The sequence below is a fragment of the Delphinus delphis genome, chromosome 8 (genome assembly GCF_949987515.2).
Source record: "Delphinus delphis chromosome 8, mDelDel1.2, whole genome shotgun sequence".
Lineage (NCBI taxonomy): Eukaryota > Metazoa > Chordata > Mammalia > Artiodactyla > Delphinidae > Delphinus > Delphinus delphis.
Genome location: NC_082690.1, coordinates 26,509,791 through 26,518,897, shown reverse-complemented (window position 1 = coordinate 26,518,897; position 9,107 = coordinate 26,509,791). Strand labels below are relative to the sequence as shown.

General features: G+C 37.9%; 1 non-coding gene across 1 annotated transcript; it reads right to left on the bottom strand.

The window, feature by feature from the left end:
• Positions 1-8,705: 8,705 nt before the first annotated feature.
• On the bottom strand, positions 8,706-8,811 carry LOC132430417 (U6 spliceosomal RNA). The gene has a single exon (XR_009520508.1). It is a non-coding gene; the product is annotated as a U6 spliceosomal RNA (small nuclear RNA).
• Between the last annotated feature and the right edge of the window lie 296 nt (positions 8,812-9,107).

Sequence of the window (9,107 nt, the reverse complement as noted above, 5' to 3'; positions counted from 1 at the left end):
TAGTTTTTTAAGGAACCTCCATACTGTTGTCCACAGTGGTTGTGTCAATTTACATTCCCACAAACAGTGCAGGAGGGTTCCATTTTCACCACACCCTTTCCAGCATTTACTGTTTCTAGATTTTTTGATAATGTCCATTCTGACTGGTGGGAGGTGATACCTCATTGTAGTTTTGATTTGCACTTCTATAATAATTAGTGATGTTGAGTATTTTTTCATGTGCCTCTTGGCCATCTGTATGTCTTCTTTTGTGAAATGTCTATTTAGATCTTCTGCCTATTTTTGATTTGGCTGTTTGTTTTTTGTGATATTGAGCTCCATGAGCTGTTTGTATATTATGGAGATCAATCCTTTGTCTGTTGTTTCATTTGCAAATATTTTCTCCCATTCTGAAGGTTGTCTTTTCATCTTGTTTACAGTTTCCTTTGTTGTGCAAAAGCTTTTAAGTTTATTAGGTCCCATTTGTTTATTTTTGTTTTTATTTTCATTACTCTAGGAGGTGGGTCAAAAAAGATCTTGCTGTGGTTTATGTCAAAGACTGTTTTGCCTATGTTTTCCTCTAAGGGTTTTATAGTGTCTGACCTTACATTTAAGTCTTTAATCCATTTGGAGTTTATTTTTGTGTATGGTGTTAGGGATTGTTCTAATTTCATTCCTTTACATGTAGCTGTCCAGTTTTCCCAGCACCACTTATTAAAGAGACTGTCTTTTCTCCATTGTATGTTCTTGCCTCCTTTGTCATAAATTAGTTGACTATATGTGCATGGGTTTATCTCTGGGCATTCTATCTTGTACCATTGATCTATATTTCTGTTTTTGTGCCATTACCACACTGTCTTGATTACTATACCTTTGTGCTATAGTTTGAAGTCGGGGAGCCTGATTCCTCCAACTCTGTTTTTCTTTGTCAGGATTGCTTTGACTATTCGGGGTCTTTTGTGTTTCCTTACTAATTGTAAAATTTTTTGTTCTAATTCTGTAAAGAATGCCATTGGTAGTTTGATAGGGATTGCAATGAATCTGTAGATTGTTTTGGGTAGTATAGTCATTTCCACAGTTCTTCCAATCCAAGATCTTGGTAATCCAATTCTTCCAATCCAAGAACATGGTATTTATCTCCATCTGTTTATGTCATGTCACCTTTGATTTCTTTCATCAGTGTTTTACAGTTTTCTGAGTACAAGTCTTTCACCTCCTTAGGCAGGTTTATTCCTAGGTATTTTATTCTTTTTGTTGCAATGGTAAATGGGAGTGTTTCCTTAATTTCTCTTTCTGCTTTTTCATTGTTGGTGTATAGGAATGCCAGAGATTTCTGTGCATTAATTTTGTTTCCTGCAACCTTACCAAGTTCATTGATTAGTTCTAGTAGTTTTCTGGTGGCATCTTTCAGATTTTCTATGTATATTATCATGACATCAGCAAACAGCGACAGTTTTACTTCTTTTCAAATTTGTATTCCTTTTATTTCATTTTCTTCTCTGATTGTTGTGGCTAGGACTTCCAAAACTATGTTGAATAAGAAAGACGAGGACATCCTTGTCTTGTTCCTGATCTTAGTGGAAATGTTTTCAGTTTTACACCATTGAGTATGACGCTTGCTGTGGATTTGTCATATATGGCCTTTATTGTGTTGAGGTAGGTTCCTTCTATGCCCATTTTTATTTTCTTTAAACTTTTTCTTTTATAAATGTATTTATTGTATTTATTTTTGGCTGCATTGGGTCTTAGATGCTGTGCATGGGCTTTCTCTAGTTGTGGTGAGCAAGGGCTACTCTTCATTGTGGTGCACAGGTTTCTCACTGTGGTGACTTCTCTTTTCGCGGAGCATGGGCTTTAAGCATGTGGGTTGCAGTAGTTGTGGCTCGCAGGCTCAGTAGTTGTGGCACACGGGCTTAGTTGCTCCACGGCATGTGGGATCTTCCTGGACCAGGGATTGAACCGGTGTTCCCTGCACTGGCAGGTGGATTCTTAACCACTGTGCCACCAAGGAAACCCTGTGCCCATTTTCTGGAGAGTTTTTATCATAAATGGGTGTTGAATTTTGTTAAAAGATTTTTCTGCATCTATTGAGATGATCATATGGTTTTATTCCTTAATTTGTTAATGTGGTGTATCACATTGACTGATTTGAGTATATTGAAGAATGCTTGCATCCCTGGGATAAATCCCACTTGATCAGGGGTTATAAAACTTTTAATGTGCTGTTGGATTCTGTTTGCTAGTATTTAGTTCAGGATTTTTGCATCTATGTTCATCAGTGATATTGGTCTATAATTTTCTTTTTTTCTGTGATATCTTTGTCTGCTTTTGGTATCAGGGTGATGGTGGCTTCGTAAAGTGAATTTGGGAGTGTTTCTCTCTCTGTAATTATTTGGAAGAGTTTGAGAAGGATTGGTGTTAGCCCTTGTCTAAATGTTTGTTAGAATTTGCCTGTGAAGCCATCTGGTCCTGAACTCATGTTTGTTGGAAAATTTTTAATCACAGTTTCAATTGCATTACTTGTGATAGGCCTGTTTATATTTTCTAATTCTTCCTGGTTCAGTCTTGGAAAATTGTACCTTTCCAAGAATTTGTCCATTTCTTCGTGGTTGTCCATTTTATTGGCATATAGCTGTTTGTAGTAATCTCTTATAATCCTTTGTATTTCTACAGTGTCAGCTGTGATTTCTCCTTTTTCATTTTTAATTTTATTGATTTGCGACCTCTCCCTGTTTTTCCTGATGAGTCTGGTGAAGGGTTTATCAATTATGTTTATCTTCTCAAAGAACCAGTTTTTAGTTTTATTGATCTTTGCTACTGTTTTCTTCATTTATACTTCATTTATTTCTGCTCTGATCTTTATGATTTCTTTCCTTCTACTGACTTTGGGTTTTCTTTGTTCTTCTTTCTCTAGTTGTTTTAAGTGTAGGGTTAGATAGTTTATTTGAGATTTTTCTTGTTTCTTGAGGTGACATTGTATTGCTACAAACTTGCCTCTTAGATCTGCTTTTGCTACATCCCATAGGTTTTGGATTGTCTTGTTTTTGTTGTCATTGGTTTCTATGTATTTTTAAATTTCTTCTTTGATTTCTTCAGTGATCTCTTGGTTATTTAGTAGTGCACTGTTTAGCCTCCATGTATTTGTGTTTTTTACAGTTTTTTTCCTGTAATTGATTTCTAATCTCATAGCATTGTGGTCAGAGTAGATGCTTGATACGATATCAATATTCTTAAATTTTCCAAGGCTTGATTTGTGACCCAAGATAGGATCTATCCTAGAGAATGTTCCATGAGCGCTTGAGAAAAATGTGTATTCTGTTGTTTTTGGATGGAATGTCCTATAAATATCAATTAAGTCCATCTTGTGTAATGTATCATTTAAAGTTTGTTTTTCCTTATTTATTTTCTGTTTGGATGATCTGTCCAGTGGTGAAAGTGGGGTGCTAAAATCCACAACTATTATTGTGTAACTGTCGATTTCTCCTTTCCTTGTTGTTAGCATTTGCCTTATGTATTGAGGTGCTCCTATGTTGGGTGTGTAATCATTTATAATTGTCATATCTTCTTCTTGAATTGATCATTTGATCATTATGTAGTGTCCCTCCTTATCTCTTGTAACAGTCTTTATTTTAAAGTCTATTTTATCTGATACAAGTATTGCTACTCCAGCTTTCTTTGATTTCCATTTGCATGGAATATCTTTTTCCATCCCTTCACTTTCAGTCTGTATGTGTCCCTAGGTCTGAATTGGGTCTCTTTTAGACAGCATATATATGGGTCTTGTTTTTGTATCCATTCAGCCAGTCTGTGTCTTTTGGTTGGGGCCTTTAATCCATTTACATTTAAGGTTATTATCGATATGTATGTTCCTATTACCATTTTCTTGATTGTCTGGGGTTTGTTTTTGTGGGTCTTTTTCTTCTCTTGTGTTTCCCACTTAGAGAAGATTCTTTAGCATTTGTTGTAAAGCTGGTTCAGTGGTGCTGAATTCTGCTAGCTTTTGCTAGTCTGAAAAGCTTTTGACTTCTCCATCGAATCTGAATGAGATCATTGCTGGGTAGAGTAATCTTGGTTGTAGGTTTTTCTGTTTCATCACTTTAAGTATATCCTGCCACTCCCTTCTGGCCTGAAGAGTTTCAGCTGATAACCTTATGGGATTTTTTGTATGTTATTTTTTGTTTTTCCCTTGCTGCTTTTAATATTTAATATTTTTTCTTTAATTTAATTTTTGTTAGTTTGATTAATATGTGTCTTGCTGTGTATCTCCTTGGGTTTTTCCTGTATGGGACTCTCTGTGCTTGCTGGACTTATGTGACTATTTCCTTTCCCATGTTAGGGAAGTTTTCAAGTATAATCTCTTCAAATATTTTCTCAGACCCTTTCTTTTTCTCTTCTTCTTTTGGGACCCCTATAATTTGAAGGTTGGTGCATTTAGTGTTGTCCCAGAGGTCTCTGAGATTGTCTTCAATTTTTTTCATTCGTTTTTCTTTATTCTGGTCCTGGGCAGTTATTTCTACATTTTGTCTTCCACCTCACTTATTCATTCTTCTGCCTCAGTTATTCTGTCATTGATTGCTTCTAGTGTATTTTTCATTTCAGTTATTATGTTGTTCATCTCTGTTTGTTCTTTAATTCTCCTAGATCTTTGTTAAACATTTCTTTTACTTTCTCAATCTGTGTCTACATTCTACTTCCAAGATTGTGGATCATCTTTACTATGATTACTCTGAATTCTTTTTCAGGTTGATTGCCTATTTCCTCTTTATTTACCTGGTCTTGTGGGGTTTTACCTTGTTCCTTCATCTGTGACATATTTTTTTGCCCACATTGTTTTTTATGAGTGGAATTGTATTCCTGTTTTACTGGTTGTTTGGCCTGAGGTTTCCAACTCTGGGGTTTGTATGCTATTGAATAGAGCTTTGTCTTGGTGCTGATGAGGAACTCTCTGAGACCTCACTCTGATGAAAATTCCCTGGGTCTGAGGTTCTCTGTTAATCCAGTGGTTCAGACTCAGAGCTCCCACTGCAGGAGCTTTGGCCCATTCCCAGGCTCATGAACCAAGGTACTGCAAGCCACCTGGGGTGGCCAAAAAAAAAAAAAAAGAAAAAACCCAACAATAACAAAGTAAAGAATAAAAGTAGACTAGGAAACTAACAGCCATGTTAGGAAGAATATAAAAATAAAAATATAGATGAATCAAAAACCGGAAGGTACAACAGTACCACAATAGTAATAAAGAGGAGGAAGAAAAAAAATGGGGGGATAGGCCTTGGCTGTGGAGGGCAGTGCCTAAGCAAGGCGAGCTTTGGGTGGTGGGTGAGGCAAATGCTCAGGAACCACAGGGCTGGAAAAACCCTAGGGGCTGTGGAAGGTGGGGCTTAGGCTCAAGGAACAGAAGGGGCACAGGTGTGCCCCCCACCCCTTGTCTCAGATGGCCAGGGACCTCACCTAGGAGCACAGCAGGCTTCCTGGGCTCGAGTGGGTGGGGCAAACACCTTCCTCTCCTCTCCTGCTCCTCTGAGCTGGGAGGGCCCCTCCCACCTGTCTCTCCTGATCTCCCCAGTTTCAGGAATGTTGATCCTGTCTAGCCTCCACTTCTCCTCCCCGCTTAGTCTGCCTACATCCTACCAGTTCACTTTGGGGTTCCTCCCATCTCTTTGGGTGTCAGAGTCCCCCACCAGTGGCCGGCAGGGGCCCTAGTTCCTATGTTCTTTTTTTTTTTTTTTAAAGTTTGCCAACCCTCAAGTTAGATTTTTTTATTAATTTATTAATTTTTAAATTTTTGGCTGAGTTGGGTCTTCATTGCCATGCGCGGGCTTTCTCTAGTTGCAGTGAGCTGGGGCTACTCTTCTTTGTGGTGTGCAGGCTTCTCATTGCGGTGGCTTCTCTTGTGGAGCACGGGCTATAGGTGCACAGGCTTCAGTAGTTGCAGCACGCAGCCTCAGTAGTTGTGGCGCATGGGCTTAGTTGCTCTGCGGCATGTGGGATCTTCCTGGACCAGGGCTCGAACTCCTGTCCCCTGCATTGGCAAGTGGGATCTTAACCACTGCGCCACCAGGGAAGACCATCCTATATTCTTGTACTAATGCTTCCTGACCATAGGACTGAAAGCTGACTGCAAGATGATTTGATTGGAGTATTGCACTTTCCACAAATGCAAAGATCTTTTTTTTTAAAATTAAGAACTACTAGGTGGTTTTCAGACTGGTTCCTGAGAAGCTCTGTGGGGGTTTTATTGTTTGTTTTGTTAATTAATTAATTAATTTGTTTGTTTTTATTTTTGGCTATGTTGGGTCTTTGTTGTTGCACATGGGCTTTCTCCAGTTAAGGCAAGTGGGGGTTACTCTTTGTTGTGGTGCATAGGCCTCACATTGTCATGGATTCTCTTGTTGCAGGGTATGGGCTTTAGGCACCTGGGCTTCAGTAGTTGTGGCACATGGGCTCAGTAGTTGTGGTTCACGGGTTCTAGAGTGCAGGCTCAGTAGCTGTGGTGCACGGGCTCAGTAGTTTCTTCTCAGCATGTAGGATCTTCCCAGGCCAGGGATCTAATCCATGTTCCCTGCATTGGCAGGCAGATTCTTAACCACTGCACCACCAGCGAAGCCCTAAAATGATTTCCTCATATTCTAATACAAATAACTCAAGCTCCACTCAACCCATTAATGGAAACAATAAGTTGGCAATCCTTTTAAAAGAAGACTAAATTGCAGATACAAAGACTATTAAAAGCTATGAGAGAATACAAGGGACAACTTCATGACAATGTGTAATTTTTCTTTGAGCATTTTAAGTAGAATTATTTTAAAGTCCATGTCTAATAACTCCATTAGCTATACTCTCTGTGGCTCTTCTTTATTGTCTGTTGTTTATCTTATTTTTTTAAATATTTTATTTTATATTAGAGTATAGTTGATTAACAATGTTGTGTAACTATCCCTCCCCATACTCTTACCCTCTGGTAACCATAAGTTCATCCTCTAAGTCAGTAAGTCTGTTTCTATTTTGTAAATATGTTCATTTGTATCACTTTTTTTTGGATTCTGTATATAAGTGATACCATACAATATTTGTCTTTCTCTGTCTGACTTACTTCATTCAGTATGACAATCTCTAGGTCCATCCATGTTGCTGCAAATGGCATTTCATTCTTTTTAATGGTTGAGCAATAGTCCATTGTATATATGTACTACTTCTTTATCCATTCATCTGTTGATGGACATTTAGGTTGCTTTCATGTCTTGGCTATTGTAAACAGTGCTGCAATGAACATTGGGGTGCATGTATCCTTTTGGACCATGGTTTTCTCCAGATATATGCCTAGGAGTGGGATTGCAGGGTCATAAGGTAGCTCTATTTTTAGTTTTTTATGGAACCTCCATACTGCTTTCCACAGTGGCTGTACCAATTTATATTCCTACCAACAATGTTAGAGGGTTCCCTTCTCTCCACACCTTCTCCAACATTTATTGCTTGTGGATTTTTTGATGCTAGCCATTCTGACTGGTGTGAGGTGATATGTCATTTTAGTTTTTATTTGCATTTCTCTAATAATTAATGCTGTTGAACATCATTTTATGTGCCTCTTGGCCATCTGTATGTCTTCTTTGGAGAAATATCTATTTAGGTCTTCTGTCCAATTTTTTATTGGGTTGTTTGTTTTTATGATATTAAGCCTCATGAGCTGTTTGTAAATTTTGGAGACCAATTCCTTGTTGGTCTCATTTTTTGCAAATATTTTCTTCTGTTCTGCAGGTTGTATTTTGTTTTGTTTATGGTTTCCTTTGCTGTGCAAAAGCTTTTGAGTTTAATTAGGTCCCATTTGTTTATTTTTGTTTTTATTTTCATTACTCTGGAAGATGGATTGAAAAAGATATTTCTGTGATTTATGTCAGAGAGTGTTCTGTCTATGTTTTCCTCTGAGAGTTTTATAGTGTCCAGTCTTACATTTAGGTCCTTAATCCATTTTGAGTTTATTTTTGAGTATGGTGTTAAGAGTGTTATAATTTCATTTTTCCCACCACCATTTATTGAAGAGACTGTTTTTCCTCCATTGTATAGTCCTCTCTGCTTTGTTGTAGATTAATTGACCATAGGTGCATGGGTTTTCTATCCTCTTCCATTGATTTATATTTCTATTTTTGTGCCAGTACCATACTGTTTTTTTTGTTTTTTTGCTGGGTTTTTTTTTGTGGTACGCGGGCCTCTCACTGTTGTGGCCTCTCCCATTGTGGAGCACAGTCTCTGGATGCACAGGCTCAGTGGCCATGGCTCACAGGCCCAGCTGCTCCACGGCATGTGGGAATCCTCCCAGACCAGGACATGAACCTGTGTCCCCTGCATCAGCAGGCAGACTCTCAGCCACTGCCTAACCAGGGAAGCCCCCATACTGTTTTGATGACTATAGCTTTGTAGTATATTCTGAAGTCAGGGAGCCTGATTCCTCCAACTTCACTTTTCTTTCTCAAGATAGCTTTGGCTATTCTGGGTCTTTTGTGTTTCCATACAAATTTTAAGATTTTTGTTCTAATCCTGTGAAAAATGCCATTGGTAATTTGATAGGGATTGCATTGAATCTGTAGATTGCCTTGGGTACTACAGTCATTTTGACAATATTGATTCTTCTAACCCAAGAACATCATTCTCTTATTTTTGATTACTTTGCCTTTTCTCTTCATGTATCTATTTATTTTCTATTGAGTGCCAGATACTGCATATGAAATTTTTTTAAAAATATGGAATGCTTCATGAATTTGCATCTCTTTCTTGCACAGGGGCCATGCTAACCTTCTCTGTATCATTCCAATTTTAATATATGTGCACAGAAGCAAGCATGAAAATTTTTTTAAATTAAAGTGAAGCTTAGGATTATGATAGAAAGTTTCTCTTGTTAGAGTTTTCATTTGCTCTGCCAGACTACTGTGGCACTAACAATATTGTTTCACCTTAAGCCAATCAGGGATTACATGATTCAAATCTAGACTTCAAGGACTTCTTGTCTTGGCTAAAATGAATAAACTTGCTATCACTTTCTCAAAACTCATATAACAATCATTACAGTGGTGAATTTCCTGGGTTTTGTTTTTCTGCCCATATCTCCTAACTTAGACTGTAGGGCAACCCAAATCCCA